The 17118-nt window shown below is 38.3% G+C and overlaps 1 protein-coding gene across 3 annotated transcripts in view; it reads right to left on the bottom strand.

Moving 5' to 3' along the window:
- The window catches only part of RNLS (renalase, FAD dependent amine oxidase), a 274300-nt gene that overhangs the window by 8721 nt on the left and 248461 nt on the right, over positions 1 to 17118 (bottom strand). The window contains exon 7 of one of the 3 annotated variants that reach the window (XR_005032408.2): positions 14945 to 15092. The exons of the other annotated variants lie outside the window; for them this stretch is intronic. The gene's annotated coding sequence lies outside the window, so the exon portion shown is untranslated. The remainder of the gene's footprint in view (positions 1 to 14944; positions 15093 to 17118) is intronic. 3 annotated transcript variants of the gene reach the window in all.

Raw genomic sequence — 17118 nt, 5'->3', positions numbered from 1 at the left:
CAATTGCAATGTCTGAGGGTGACTCTTTCCTTAAACTGTCACTGGATTCTAGGGAACTCTTATTGTCTCGTAGTGGCACAGTAACTTGATTGGGGGCAAACTCTGAGTAATAATCTCCTTGCACTGGCATTTCCCCTGCCCACTGTGTGTGTGAGGTGCTGACCACACTGGCAATACAAATAACTAGGAAGGCTGAGATGGAATGGAGCTGATTCTACATTTCCTCACTTCCTCTACTCTGTTGCCAGGGTAAACCTGAACCCACGCCATGGTACATAAACAGCAGAAATTGAATATTTGGTTAACTTATTCTTTTATAGCCCCTATGCTAAGCTCAAAGCTAGTGGTTCCCAAAACTCAATCTATGGCAAGAAGAGAAAAAATTAAGGAGAATTATGAGCTTTTACATAGAGCTAAATGTATTCTATTTATAAATTTCTTAAGAGGTTCTGTTTTTATTATTTATTTTTGGGGCTTTGATTCTTTTCATTCAATTCTTGTAGCTGTGTTTTTGCCTTTTAAGTTCTTAATTGAAGAATAAAAAGATAGCAATATTATATTGGTTCCCAAAAAAAGTTAGAGGAATTTTATTGGTCCATGAAATGAAAACTCTTTGAACCACTGTTCTGGGGTGAGGTGTTTGATGTGGCCCAGGGCAGCCTCTCTTGTCAGCCTGAGGAATGTTTTCCATAAAGGAATTGGTGGGGAGCAGCAAAGGTTGGCTTTGAAAAGCCATCAGTAAACTCAGGTGGCACTGGACAACCTTAGTTTGGACTTGGTGAATGATGAGTAATTTCTAAAATTGGAATAAAATCTTGGGAAAGATGTATTGCCCAGGGATGTACACAACGTCTCCATACAAATACTAATCTAGACAGAATTAGACTCTGGGGTAACACATTCTTCATTTATTCACTGATGGCTAAATATTCAGGTAGGAACCTTAAAAACTATGGAGAAAAATAGCCATGGGGGAAAAAGACTTTATCCAACATAAGAGTAAGTTGCATGTACCTCAATAGTAAACGTGGCTTGTATTGATTCTGTGTGCACATCTTCCCATTCTTACCATATTCTCAAGGCATTGGTGATAAGCATTTATCATATGCCTGTTTACAAAAACAGGCATAAATGTAAATAAATGAAGAAGAGACCAGAGCTTAGACTGATGTCAATAGAAATGTCTGCTTATGTATTTACTGACAGGGAACTAGTCAAAGCATTCTCAAGAAGATGAGCCTGCAGTGTTGTGTCAATAGTAAAAAATATTATGAACCCCTACGCATATGGGAACCTTCCATATGGGAAAGGAAGATCTGAGAAATGAGAGTTGAATACAGATTTTTTAATTTTTTTGAATTCAAAATGTTTTCTATTGACCAAGTAGAATTTTTTTAAAATCCCCTTTCTTTTATATTTTAAAAGTCAGTCCTTCTGGGGCTTGATGAAAATGCAATAATGTGTTGCTGATTCTTCCACACATAACTCACCAAACTGCAGCTTAGTAAGATATACTTGATATTTAAAAGGTCTTTGAGTCTTCAGAAATAGCAAGCTACAGGGAATGTGTTTCATTTATTTTTGTACTCCTGGCATTCATTCCCCTATTGTACACAGTAGGTGTTGAATAAATGTTTGCTCAAAGAATGTTTGCATGATGGCCAACACGAAACCAATTCAAACTTCTAAAAGTTTTAAATTTTCAGAGTTCAAATGGTCTTTAAACATGGTGGAAAGAAGATATTTTCCCTATGAAAATAATATTCTATTGTTTCTCCATCTCTACACTCTCCTTTTTCTTTCTTATGTTATTAAGCTCCTTCTGTTTCATCACAATTGGTACCTCACTGTTCTAACCTAGTTTCTTGAGAAGTTGCACTGTCCCAGGACGCAACTATTCTGATGCCCATAATCCTTGCTCTGACATTTATGTCATCATCCTTAAAAAGCTGAATTCTCTGCCTTCAGCTCACTTTGTATAGATACCAGGCAAAGGCACCAGAAATATCTGAATCAGCTTGAATTTCAAATAAGAAGTGATGATGGTTTCTTACCCAGATAATTCACCTCTATTTCATGAAATGCCATTGTAAAGAGCATCTTGAAGAGTGTGTAAAATGTAACTAGATGAATGTGCATGTGTGAATGTATATGTATATGTATGTGCACAACAGGACATACTGATGTTTGCCTTTATTTTCAAGGACACACCATAGTGACATGCTCCGTGCTATTTCCATAGTGAATAGTTAAGTTGTGGTGAACCTGCACAGACTAAAGTCTAGATGATCCTTTCAACTATTTTTTTTTTCTTGGGGTATAGTAAATGCATTATTTAAAGCTTATAGGTGTCAGAGAGAAAAGCAACTATTTTTTTCTGAATGACCTAGCCAAAATTCTTTCTTAGAACAGCTGACTTTTTATGTCCAGATTTTTGTGGCACAGCCAGAAATCATACACACATGGAATATATTTGCTACATTATTAAGAAAAATGATGATGAATATTATTTCTCTACCACATATTGCATATTGTTGTAAGATAAGTGATCCTCAGAACTGGGATAATAATGAAAAATGATAAATGTTGATTTTGTCCTTGAACCTATTTTTAGGTTTATTTCCTTAAAAAAATGTTGTACCTCTTTTGGTTATTGGGGTTTGAAGCTTTCAGTCCTATATTACCTACAGTACTTAATATTCATAAAGAGCTGTATCCACACATGGGTGCTTCCCCACAGAGATGGTATATTTGTAATTGGTTTTTATGTGTTATGTTCATCATTTCATCCTGCTTCTGTTCTATTTGTCTCTCCTGTGTTCCATTATATTTAATGGTGATTTTATAAACCTGGTTATTTGTTGTGCTTTAGGGAAAGGTTTGCTTATGGTGTGGGCTCCTGACTACCGAGCTCTCTATCTGGTGCTATAGAAAGCTGCTGTAAAATTACTATTGGTTGGGAAACCCTAGGTGTGAACAAAGTGATACAGTTTGTTCAGTTCTCAGCGGAGCCTTTCACTGTACTGGTATTTATCTATTCTATTTTAATAAACTATTGGATAGATGCAGGCAGAATGGGCCACAAATCAATTATATGATCCATGCAGCAACTTTAGTGAGCTAGAACTGCAAAGGACATACTTTGCTGAAATTGCATATTCAATTGCTGAAGTCTACATTGAATCTGTTTAGATCTATTTTATCTTTAAGAGACCTGAAAACACTTGAGCAGTCTATTTTGATGAGTTGTTCAGAACAAGCACACAATAAAGAATGAGATACTGTTTTCTCTAGCACTGTAGCAGTAATAACAGACAAAACAATAGTTGTATTACATTCCCCTTCAGAGTTTTTAATTTAATAGAAGATTGTACTGCCCTTCAGCAAGTTTTAGTATATTCATTCATTAGCTCTTCAAATATTGGCTGTGTCGCTTGTAGTTGCCAAGCACTGCATAAGGGATGAGGGTACAGAAACCAGTTCCTAGCTATAAGGTGATTTAACAGGCTGGAAACCTTTTGTTTTCATCTATATATAAAAGTTGCACCACAATCTCTCAAACGATACAATTGCTTGGGATGCTAGGATGTAGAGGTTCCAAAAATGCTTTTGACTTGTGAGTCTAGAGATAAACCTAAAATCACCTTCCCTACTAAACAGAGCCTGATCACTACGGTTCCCCATTTAAGTTAATAGCTGCTGAATTTCCCATTAATTCAATCCTTCATTCCTTCTCTCATTCCCTTTCCCTTGTTCTTGATAACCCAGAAACACAGTCATTTTTTCTGGTTCTCATTCGTGTTGAATGGATCCAGTGTTTTTTTGCTTGGGCCATGCGATGATGGCAAGAGGACATAGCGGCTGTTCTACTACCTTCAGTTCTAGAAACAACCTTCTCTCTGCTTTTAACAATGAAAATAAAACGGTCAATACTTGTGTTCCATGGAAAGACAATAATGGCAGATAAAAGACAAGTGGTTTTACGAAAGTTTCTGTGATATGACTGTCCTTGCACTGTTCACCATGTAAGAACTTGTTCACCATGTAAGAACTTGTTCATTATGCTTCAGAAGATTGGAGACTGTTGAGAATTAGGCTTGGGGTGGATTAATGATTGTGCATTGAGTCCCCTTTACGAATTTTATTGTTGTTTACAACCATTTGATCAATAAATATGAGAGATGCCCTCTCAAAGAAAAAAAAAAAAGACAAGTGGTTTTAAATCAGCTTAATTGAGGTATAGTTTATGCATAGTAAAATTCACCTCTTTTTATGTGTCCAATTTGGTAAATTTTGATTATGTACACCATTGTTAATACCACCATAAACCATATAGAAAACATTTCCATCACCCCCTCAAAATTGCCTTGTTCCCTGTGTAGTTAATCCCCTTCTCTGCCAAAATGTTTTCTACAATATCCGAACCAATTTACATTCCTACTAGCAAGGTACAAGCATTCCAATTTTTCCACATCCCCACCAGCACTTATTATGTTTAAAAAAATATATAGCCATCCTGGGAAGTGTGTAATAATATTTCACTGTGGTTTTAATTTGCGTTTCCCTAATGACTAATGATGTTGGGCATCTTTACATGTCCTTGTTGACTGTTCCTATTTCTTCATTGGAAAAATGTCTATTAAAATCCTTTGACAATTTTTAAATAGGATTGTGTGTTTTTTTTGCTGTTGGATTATAAGAGTTCTCTATATATTCTGGATAGTAGACCATTACCCAGATAAGTATTTCATAAATATCTTCTCCCATTCTATGGGTCGTCTTTTCATTTTCTTGATAATCCTTCAGTGCATTTTGAGATAATTAGGCCATTTGTTTTCTTATTACTGATTTGTGAGAGTTCTTTACATATTCTGGATACCAATCTTTTATCTGCCACATGTTTTTGCCAACATTTCCTCTAAGTCTGTGGCTTGTGTTTCATTTTCTTAACAGTGTCTTTCAAATATGTTGTTTTAAATTTTGTTTAAGCCCAATTTATCAATTTAGTCTTTTATGGTTTGTGCTTTTCATGTTCCATCTAAGAAATGTTTGCCAAACCCAGATCATAAAGATTTTCTCCTATGTTTTCATCTAGAAGTATTATAGTTTAAGCTTTCATATTTAGGTCTGTGATCCAGGTTTAGTTAATTTTCATACACAGTGTGAAAGGTGGACTTTTGATTCCAAAGTGACATTTCTAATTTCTATTTTGCTGTTTACTAGTTGCATCATGTCAGGCAAAACATTCAGCAGGAACCCCAGTTTCCTCACTTAAAGATATTCCTGATCTGTGAGAATTATTATAAGGATCAAATGAGAACAAGAATAAAACTGCTTTCTAAAATCAGAATATAAATGTTAATTATTATTTTTTCTAGCTGACAGCAGCAAAAAAATATGGCACAAGAATGTACTGTAATTGGGAGGAAGCCAGAACCCAATTACCAGCAGTAGACTGAGGCATATAAAAGCACAAGTGTTAAACAGACCTGTGTGTGGATTCCACTTTTGCCACTTTCTAGAGAAAGAACTTCACACAAAGTACTGAGCTCTCTACTTCCCAATTTTCTCACCTAGGCAATGGGGAAGGGAAGGACTATCAACTCCACAGGGTGGTGGGAAGATGAAGCAAGTTACATACAAAACCTGATGAGCTACACCGAGTAGGTGATTAGTAAGTGGCACTTTTGAAAGAGAGAGTAGATGAATATATCTCTATCTATCTCTACTGTCTTAATACAAAGGTGATGTGGACTGTCATGGTTTATAGAAGTGTAATAACAGGTGAGGGCAAAGATCAAGGTGAAAAGAAAGAATGGTCCTTGCTCTCCCCTGCCTTTGGGAAGTGCACATACTGGAACATCATTCCCTTTGCCTGTCTGACTTCATCTTGTAGGTTTAGCTCAAGTGACATATTTTTTTTCAGGAAGCTATTTGTTCCCACTTTTTCCTCAAATCTGCTCTGTGTTCACACACTACATTGTACATACCTTTATAGCAAATGGCATGATATAGTGATTATCTGCTTATTGGTCAGTCTTCTGATTATATGGGCAGCTGCTTGAAGGACGGGACCTGTCTTTGAGTGTTGTGTTTAGAATCCAGTATAATGTCTGGCACAGGGAACTCAATAAATGTGTGTTAAATGAAAAGATGAATATATATTATTAATTTTTAATGTGGGTAAAAATAGCTTTTGTAAACTGAACTTTTCTGTTTGTTATTTTTATAGCATAATACTGATGTCTGCTCTGACTGGATGAAGTAGATGTACTGTTTATGGAGTAGGGATGAAATAAGGCCTATTTCTCTTAGGGTGTCCACACCCATATAATAACAACTATCATCCAGTTATAAGTAGTAATACTGGGTACAGATGAATATATAACATGTGTCCAGGAAAAATGACACAGACTCCTTTTCAAAGTTTTCTTTTTTTTTTTTTTTATAGATAATTATTTTTTATTGAAGGGTAGTTGACACACAGTATTACATTACATTAGTTTCAGGTGTACAACACAGTGATTCAACATTTATATACATGATAATTTTAGGTACCAGCTATCACCATACCAAGTTGTTACAATATTTTGACTATATTCCTTATGCTATACATTACATCCCAGTTACTTATTTATTTTACAATTGGAAGTGTGTACATTTTTTTTTGTTTTTTGTTTTTTTTTTTGTTTGTGAGGGCATCTCTCATATTTATTGATCAAATGGTTGTTAACAACAATAGAATTCTGTATAGGGGACTCAATGCTCAATGCAAAATCATTAATCCACCCCAAGCCTAATTTTCGTCAGTCTCCAATCTTCTGAGGCATAACGAACAAGTTCTTACATGGAGAACAAATTCTTACATAGTGAATAAGTTACATGGTGAATAGTACAAGGGCAGTCATCACAGAAACTTTCAGTTTTGCTCATGCATTATGAACTATACACAGTCAGTTCAAATATGAATACTCATTTGATTTTTATACTTGATTTATATGTGGATACCACATTTCTCTCTTTATTATTATTATTTTTAATAAAATGCTGAAGTGGTAGGTAGATCCAAGATAAAGGTAGAAAAACATAGTTTAGTGTTGTAAGAGAGCAAATGTAGATGATCAGGTGTGTGCCTGTAGACTATGTGTTAATCCAAGCTAGACAAGGGCAATAAAACATCCACATATGCAGAAGATTTCTCTCAGAACAGGGGGGGTGAGGTTCTAAGCCTCACCTCTGTTGATCCCCAATTTCTCACCTGATGGCCCCCCTGTGACTGTGCCTGTCTTAGGTTGTTCCTCCCTTGAGGAATCTTACCCGTCTCTGGCTAACCAGTCATCTTCCGGGGCCATACAGGGAAATGTAAAGTTGGTAAGTGAGAGAGAAGCCTTATTGTTTGAAATGGTTAGCTTTTTATTTCTTTGCATATTTATGCCCTGTAGCTTCTATGCCCAGCATTTGTCTTGAGGTATCTTTACCACTTGGCAGAATTATGATACTCGGTAAATTTGATATGAGGCATGAATTCTATTTAAGGGTTGTAATTAGGAAGGAAGAAGAAAAGCTATAGAAGTAGCAGGCGGAAGAAAACATGGGAAGATTGACTATTTCTTTGACATACCTTCTTGTAGAGTAACTTCAGCATGTATAGGTTTTAAGCTACTACTTAAATTGCACACACACATTATCATAATAGGAGTATACTTACATAACCAAAGCATACCTGTAATTACCAGCCATCTCCAGTGAAACCAAGAAAACCAGTTAGGCACCTTAGGCATTTGTGAAACTTATCTATGATATGGTGGATATTGTCCAACTGAACTTGAACAGTCTGAAAGAAATCAGACAAATTAAAACAACCCATTCCTGGGGAATGTTCACATCCCTTATGTTCTTTTAACAGTAAATAGTCCGTAGTTGTAAGATTTTGGAGCGCTACAATTTGCACTTCTCCTAATTCTTGATTGAGTTCCAACAGTATAGATCCAGTCAAATTTGTTGTTTTACTGTATGCACAGGCCAGCTTAGATATCTCCTTCTTCATTCCCATGAAAGTCCAGGAACTGGTAGGATGAGTGCATCTACAGCTGTAGCAGTGTGTGGATCTTTGTTGGGGTTTTTTGATGATCATCTTCTGGCATGAGTCTTCCAGAGAGTGCTGATGTTGGAAGTTCTTTTTCATATCGTATCTTAGTTCATTTTTGGGTAGCCCAATTAAGCTTTGATCCTCTGTATAAACACAAACAGACCCTTTGCCTACACTTTTATATGCCTTTTATACCCTTGTGTAGAACTCACTGGAGGTTAACAAACAGGAACTGCCCTTTTTTTGTTGTTGTTGTTGTTTTTTGTTTTGTTTTTGGTATCACTAATCTACACTTACATGACGAATATTATGTTTACTAGGCTCTCCCCTATACCAGGTCTCCCCTATAAACCCCTTTACAGTCACTGTCCATCAGCATAGCAAAATGTTGTAGAATCACTACTTGCCTTCTCTGTGTTGTACAGCCCTCCCTTTTCTCCTACCGCCCCATGCATGCTAATCTTAATAACCCCCTACTTCTCCCCCACCCTTGTCCCTCCCTACCCACACATCCTCCCCAGTCCCTTTCCCTTTGGTACCTGTTAGTCCATTCTTGAGTTCTGTGATTCTGCTGCTGTTTTGTTCCTTCAGTTTTTCCTTTGTTCTTATATTCCACAGATAAGTGAAATCATTTGGTATTTCTCTTTCTCCGCTTGGCTTGTTTCACTGAGCATAATACCCTCCAGCTCCATCCATGTTGCTGCAAATGGTTGGATTTGCCCTTTTCTTATGGCTGAGTAGTATTCCATTGTGTATATGTACCACATCTTCTTTATCCATTCATCTATCGATGGACATTTAGGTTGCTTCCAATTCTTGGCTATTGTAAATAGTGCTGCGATAAACATAGGGGTGCACTGATCTTTCTCATACTTGATTGCTGCATTCTTAGGGTAAATTCCTAGGAGTGCAATTCCTGGGTCAAATGATAAGTGTGTTTTGAGCATTTTGATGTACCTCCATACTGCTTTCCACAATGGTTGAACTAACTTACATTCCCACCAGCAGTGTAGGAGGGTTCCCCTTTCTCCACAGCCTCGCCAACATTTGTTGTTGTTTGTCTTTTGGATAGCAGCCATCCTTACTGGTGTGAGGTGATACCTCACTGTAGTTTTAATTTGCATTTCTCTGATAATTAGCGATGTGGAACATCTTTTCATGTGTCTGTTGGCCATCTGTATTTCTTTTTTGGAGAACTGTCTGTTCAGTTCCTCTGCCCATTTTTTAATTGGGTTATTTGTATTTTGTTTGTTGAGGCGTGTGAGCTCTTTATATATTCTGGACGTCAAGCCTTTATCGGATGTGTCATTTTCAAATATATTCTCCCATACTGTAGGGATCCTTCTTGTTCTATTGATGGTGTCTTTTGCTGTACAGAAGATTTTCAGCTTAATATAGTCCCACTTATTCATTTTTGCTGTTGTTTTCCTTGCCCGGGGAGATATGTTCAAGAAGAGGTCACTCATGTTTATGTCTAAGAGGTTTTTGCCTATGTTTTCTTCCAAGAGTTTAATGGTTTCATGACTTACATTCAGGTCTTTGATCCATTTTGAGTTTACTTTTGTATATGCGGTTAGACAATGGTCCAGTTTCATTCTCCTACATGTAGCTGTCCAGTTTTGCCAGCACCATCTGTTGAAGAGACTGTCATTTCGCCATTGTATGTCCATGGCACCTTTATCAAATATTAATTGACCATATATGTCTGGGTTAATGTCTGGATTCTCTAGTCTGTTCCATTGGTCTGTGGCTCTGCTCTTGTGCCAGTACCAAATTGTCTTGATTACTATGGCTTTATAGTAGAGCTTGAAGTTGGGGAGTGAGATCCCCCCTACTTTATTCTTCTTTCTCAGGGTTGCTTTGGCTATTCGGGGTCTTTGGTGTTTCCATATGAATTTTTGAATTATTTGTTCCAGTTCATTGAAGAATGTTGCCGGTAGTTTCATAGGGATTGCATCAAATCTGTATATTGCTTTGTGCAGGATGGCCATTTTGACGATATTAATTCTTCCTAGCCATGAGCATGGGATGAGTTTCTATCTGTTAGTGTCCCCTTTAATTTCTCTTAAGAGTGACTTGTAGTTTTCAGAGTATAAGTCTTTCACTTCTTCGGTTAGGTTTATTCCTAGGTATTTTATTTTTTTTGATGCAATTGTGAATGGAGTTGTTTTCCTGATTTCTCTTTGTGTTGGTTCATTGTTAGTGTATAGGAAAGCCACAGATTTCTGTGTGTTGATTTTGTATCCTGCAGCTTTGCTGTATTCCGATATCAGTTCTAGTAGTTTTGGGGTGGAGTCTTTAGGGTTTTTTATGTACAGTACCATGTCATCTGCAAATAGTGACAGTTTAACTTCTTCTTTACCAATCTGGATTCCTTGTATTTCTTTGTTTTGTCTGATTGCCGTGGCTAGGACCGCCAGTACTATGTTAAATAACAGTGGAGAGAGTGGGCATCCCTGTCTAGTTCCCGATCTCAGAGGAAATGCTTTCAGCCTCTCACTGTTCAATATAATGTTGGCTGTGGGTTTATCATAGATGGCCTTTATTATGTTGAGGTACTTGCCTTCTATTCCCATTTTGCTGAGAGTTTTTTATCATGAATGGATGTTGAACTTTGTCAAATGCTTTTTCAGCATCTATGGAGATGATCATGTGGTTTTTGTCTTTCTTTTTGTTGATGTGGTGGATGATGTTGATGGACTTTCGAATTTTGTACCATCCTTGCATCCCTGGGATGAATCCCACTTGGTCATGGTGTATAATCCTTTTGATGTATTTTTGAATTCGGTTTGCTAATATTTTGTTGAGTATTTTTGCATCTACTTTCATCAGGGATATTGGTCTGTAGTTTTCTTTTTTGGTGGGGTCTTTGCCTGGTTTTGGTATTAGGGTGATGTTAGCTTCATAGAATGAGTTTGGGAGTATCCCCTCCTCCTCTATTTTTTGGAAAACTCTAAGGAGAATGGGTATTATGTCTTCCCTGTATGTCTGATAAAATTCCGAGGTAAATCCATCTGGCCCGGGGGTTTTGTTCTTTGGTAGTTTTTTGATTACCGCTTCAATTTCGTTGCTGGTAATTGGTCTGTTTAGATTTTCTGTTTCTTTCTGGGTCATTCTTGGAAGGTTGTATTTTTCTAGGAAGTTGTCCATTTCTCCTAGGTTTCCCAGCTTGTTAGCATATAGGTTTTCATAGTATTCTCTAATAATTGTTTGTATTTCTGTGGGGTCCATCATGATTTTTCCTTTCTCGTTTCTGATACTGTTGATTTGTGTTGACTCTCTTTTCTTCTTAATAAGTCTGGCTAGAGGCTTATCTATTTTGTTTATTTTCTTGAAGAACGAGCTCTTGGTTTCATTGATTTTTGCTATTGTTTTATTCTTCTCAATTTTATTTATTTCTTCTCTGATCTTTATTATGTCCCTCCTTCTGCTGACCTTAGGCCTCATTTGTTCTTCTTTTTCCAATTCCGATAATTTTTGTGACATTAGACCATTCATTTGGGATTGTTCTTCCTTTTTTAAATATGCTTGGATTGCTATATACTTTCCTCTTAAGACTGCTTTTGCTGTGTCCCACAGAAGTTGGGGCTTAGTGTTGTTGTTGTCATTTGTTTCCATATATTGCTGGATCTCCATTTTGATTTGGTCATTGATCCATTGATTATTTAGGAGCATGTTGTTAAGCCTCCATGTGTTTGTGAGCCTCTCTGCTTTCTTTGTACAGTTTATTTCTAGTTTTATGCCTTTGTGGTCTGAAAAGTTGGTTGGTAGGATTTCAATCTTTTGGAATTTTCTGAGGCTCTTTTTTGTGGCCTAGTATGTGGTCTATTCTGGAGAATGTTCCATGTGCACTTGAGAAGAATGTATATCCTGTTGCTTTTGGATGTAGAGTTCTGTAGATGTCTATTAGGTCCATCTGCTCTACTGTGTTGTTCAGTGCTTCTGTGTCCTTCCTTATTTTCTGCCCGGTGGATCTATTCTTTGGGGTGAGTGGTGTGTTGAAGTCTCCTAGAATGAATGCATTGCAGTCTAGTTCCCCCTTTAGTTCTGTTAGTATTTGTTTCACATATACTGATGCTCCTGTGTTGGGTGCATATATATTTAGAATGGTTATATTCTCTTGTTGGACTGAGCCCTTTATCATTATGTAGTGTCCTTCTTTATCTCTTGTTACTTTCTTTGTTTTGAAGTCTATTTTGTCTGATATTAGTACTGCAACCCCTTCTTTCTTCTCGCTGTTGTTTGCCTGAAATATGTTTTTCCATCCCTTGACTTTTAGTCTGTACATGTCTTTGGGTTTGAGGTGAGTTTCTTGTAAGCAGCATATAGATGGGTCTTGCTTTTTTATCCATTCTATTACTCTGTGTCTTTTGATTGGTACATTCAGTCCATTAACATTTAGGGTGACTATTGAAAGATATGTACTTATTGCCATTGCAGGCTTTAAATTCGTGGTTACCAAAGGTTCAAGGTTAGCCTCTTTAGTATCTTACTGCCTAACTTAGCTCGCTTATTGAGCTGTTATATACACTGTCTGGAGATTCTTTTCTTCTCTCCCTTCTTATTCCTCCTCTTCGATTCTTCATATGTTGGGTGTTTTGTGCTGTGCTCTTTCTAGGAGTGCTCCCATCTAGAGCAGTCCCTGTAAGATGTCCTGTAGAGGTGGTTTGTGGGAAGCAAATTCCCTGAGCTTTTGTTTGTCTGGGAATTGTTTAATCCCACCATCATATTTGAATGATAGTTGTGCTGGATACAGTATCCTTGGTTCAAGGTCCTTCTGTTTCATTGCATTAAATATATCATGCCATTCTCTTCTGGCCTGTAGGGTTTCTGTCGAGAAATCTGATGTTAGCCTGATGCGTTTCCCTTTATAGGTGACCTTTTTCTCTCTAGCTGCCTTTAAAACTCTTTCCTTGTCCTTGATCTTTGCCATTCTAATTATTATGTGTCTTGGTGTTGTCCTCCTTGGATCCTTTCTGTTGGGGGTTCTGTGTATTTCCGTGGTCTGTTTGATTACTTCCTCCCCCAGTGTGGGGAAGTTTTCAGCAATTATTTCTTCTAAGATACTTTCCATCTCTTTTCCTCTCTCTTCTTCTTCTGGAACCCCTATAATACGGATATTGTTCCTTTTGGACTGGTCACACAGTTCTCTTAATATTGTTTCATTCCTGGAGATCCTTTTATCTTTCTCTATGTCAGCTTCTATGTGTTCCTGTTCTCTGGTTTCAGTTCCATCAATGGCCTCTTGCATCCTATCCATTCTGCTTATAAACCTTTCCAGAGTTTGTTTCATTTCTGTAATCTCCGTTCTGGCATCTGTGATCTCCTTCCGGACTTCATCCCATTTCTCTTGCGTATTTGTCTGCATCTCTGTCAGCATGTTTATGATTCTTATTTTGAATTCTTTTTCAGGAAGATTGGTTAGGTCTGTCTCCTTCTCTGGTGTTGTCTCTGTGATCTTTGTCTGCCTGTAGCTTTGCCTTTTCATGGTGATAGGAATAGTTTGCAGAGCTGGGACAAGTGACGGCTGGAAGAACTTCCCTTCTTGTTGGTTTGTGGCCCTCCTCTCCTGGGAGAACAGCGATCTCTAGTGGCTTGTGCTGGGCAGCTGCGCGCAGACAGGGTTTCTGCTTCCTGCCCGGCTGCTATGGAGTTAATCTCCGCTGTTGCTGTGGGCGTGGCCTGGCTCGGGCAGCTGCTCCAAAGTGGTGGAGTCTCGTTGGAGGGGGAGCTGCTGGGAGGCTATTTATCTCCGTAAGGGGCCTCCCTGCTCCCTGCAGCCCAGGGGTTAGGGTGCCCAGAGATCCCCAGATTCCGTACCTCTGGATTAAGTGTCCCGCCCTGCCCCTTTAAGTCTTCCAAAAAGCACCCGCCAAAACAAAACAACGATCACAAAAAAAACAAAACAAAAAAATTTTTTAATTAAAAAAAAAAAAAAGTTTTAAATTAAAAAAAAAAAACAAAAAAACGTGGCTGCTCATTTTTCTTTATTCTCCGGCACCAGCCTCAGGCATGTGCTCACCAGTCTTGCTGCCCTGTTTCCCTAGTATTGGGGTCCCTATCCCTTTAAGACTCCAAAAAGCGCTCGTCAAAAAAAAAAAAAAAAAAAAATTGGTCGTTCGCTTTTCTTATGTCCTCTGGCACCAGGCCTCCAGTGCCTGCTCACTGTTCTTGCTGTCCTGTTTTCCTAGTATCCAGGGCCCTGCACTCTGGCCCGGATGGCTGGGGCTGGGTGTTCGGCAGCCCTGGGCTCCGTCTCCCTCCCGCTCTGCCTGCTCTTCTCCCTCCGGGAGCTGGGGGGGAGGGGCGCTCGGCTCCCGCGGGGCCGGGGCTTGTATCTTACCCCCTTCGCGAGGCGCTGGGTTCTCTCAGGTGTGGATGTGGTCTGGATATTGTCCTGTGTCCTCTGGTCTTTATTCTAGGAAGGGTTGTCTTTGTTATATTTTCATAGATATATGTTGTTTTGGGAGGAGATTTCCGCTGCTCTACTCACGTCGCCATCTTCCGATCCCCCCTCAAAGTTTTCTATAAAGTAATACTGTTCAAAATAATTAGTTCTTCTAAAAAAAAAGTGTGATTATTGACTTCATGGCAGGGTAAGTCCTACAAACACTTGAGAAAAAATGATTTAAGTAAACTCGAATGTTAGAACACTTAATAGTTCATATAATATGGAATTTTGTGAGAAGGGGATAATATCTGCCCATAAAAACATCAATTAGACTGTGAGTGCCCATCCCTAATTCAATGATTACAATTTTTTAGCTGATGACCTAACACGTATGGAACTACCTCATAATAAATGGAAGAAGCTAGTTTGTTATGAGCTAGTGACAAAATGTGGAGGTTACTCACTGGAATGCTCAGGACTGACACCTGGTAGATTTCCTGCTGTTGACTGGATCATGCCATAGTCCACCAAAAGGCCCGTTCTTCCTACATTACTGTAAAGTCGGTTCTTCACACATTATTGCAAACTTATGGCATGTAGGCAAGAGTGCTCCTATGGCCAAAATTTTATGCCAGGAAAGGTTGATTCATGGAATAAATGTGTTAAATTACCAAATACTGGAAAACATGCAAGTTCATTTAGGAATGAATGGCAAGAAACTGAAAAATTGTTAAAAAACAAACAAACAACTGACATGCATTCTGTGCATCCACAGAGATCCACCCCTTTTTCCTCACCTTGTTCTGATGTTCAGCAGTCCCTAGAGGATGTGTGAGTGTCATAGCCCCTGGAGTTGAATCAGTCCTTTGGAAATACTGCTGTCCAGAACTATTTGTACGTGTGAAACAGAGAGAAAAGAACAAAACCCCCTAGAACAGAAGGAGTAAGGGCAAAGAAAAAGGGGGAAAGCCTGTGGTCATGAAGAGAGGTGAATAGGAAAAGAGCAGGGGATGCAGAGCGCTAAGCTACTGAGAAGTGACCATCGGCGCCCCTCATCCCGCCTCCTCCCCATTGGCTCTTGCTGCCCCTACTTAGTAATATTTATTGAGAACTTGCTTTGTACCAGTGTCTGTAGTAAATGTTTTCTACTGTGTTCTCTCATTTCATTCTAGCCACAACCCCGTGAGGCAGGTTCGTTGTTATCATTTATAGATGGGGCCCTGGAGACTTGGGGTTGCAGTCTAGCTTGCTCAAAGGCTGAGGTTGAACCTAAGTCTGTCTGACTCCAAAGTCCAAGATCATAATCACGCCACATTATTTAAAATCTAAGGATTATAAGGCACAAATATGTGAGAAAAGTCATAGGACTACTGGCAGAATGACCCAAAAAGCATGATTTTACTGTAGAAATAAAGTATGAAAACAACATGCCTAATCTACTCTAACTGATAAACACAACTGATTATTGTCTTTCAAAGTACTAATCACAGAAGGTCAAATGTTTAAATTTGTAGTCATGCACTGGCCAGTGTCTTTAAGGGGTACCAGCTTTAAAACTGTTTTCAGAATCAGCTCACTAGCCATATTAAAACGAATAAACACACCCAGCTATATTTCTTTAGTTACGTGTGTAAAAGCATTGAAGTAAATTGTGAAGATTGACCATCTACCTTATTAAAAATATATAAGTCCAAATGACTTTGTTTCTAAAACATCAAATTCAAGCTCAAATTTCAAAGACCTGATGCAACTGATGACACGCTGAAGAGTAAGCGTGAGACTGAAAGAGATGCCCTGCCTTGTTGAAATAATGGCACAGCTTGTCAAGGTGACTGACTACTTTGAAGGGGACAATCTTTCAGATTTGCAGTTTTGGTATAGTCATACGATCAGTCACTGCTTTCTAACCCACCTAAAAGAAGAAAATAAGGATAATAACATAGAAAATGGGTAAGAAAGACAAAAGAAAAAAAAAATCACTGACCATCTAATACTGAAATTAGACACACTCACTCACCAGAAATTAACCTCAGGAGGGAATAAGTACATGGGTGGCCTCAGACTCTTCAGTGTACACACTGCTCCACCACCAAACGGAAACCTCAAAGGAAAAATCCGGCCTCAGGCTGTTGCACATTTCCTCTTTTTCTTTTTTAATTCCTTCTAACTCCTCTCTGTAGTGCTATGCCAACTAGGGTAATTGGTTGGGGGCAATCTGAGGGAACCGGAAGGGGGGAATTTGCATTGAAAAGGGCAAAGATTTACTTGTCTAAGAGAGAAAAAAAGAATAGAGTTCAAAGTGATGAATGTGAATGAGAGGCTGAAGAGAGGAAAGATAGAAAAGGAGACAAGCCCAGATGGCTGATGATCAGCGAAAATTTTGTGGTCAATAAATGAGTTTAGGTGCAAAGAGAAGATTTGAGGGATCTTCCAGAAGTGGGATATACAGGGAATGAGAAGAGACTTCAAAAAATACTGTGAAGAATGATGAATTTTGGATATTTTTTAAAGTTTTATAAAACATAACAGTAAAGATTCTAATTATTTTAAATTCCTTTTGATTGCTGAATTTTGTTTCTTTGGCCACAAAACAAGCCAAACTGTGAGGGGCTCTTCCCTTGCTCAGGTAGCAGCACAT

This window comes from Manis pentadactyla, chromosome 8 (assembly GCF_030020395.1).
Source record: "Manis pentadactyla isolate mManPen7 chromosome 8, mManPen7.hap1, whole genome shotgun sequence".
NCBI classification, from domain to species: Eukaryota; Metazoa; Chordata; class Mammalia; order Pholidota; family Manidae; genus Manis; species Manis pentadactyla.
The sequence above is the reverse complement of the archived record's forward strand: the minus strand, read 5'-3'. Positions and strand labels throughout refer to the sequence as shown.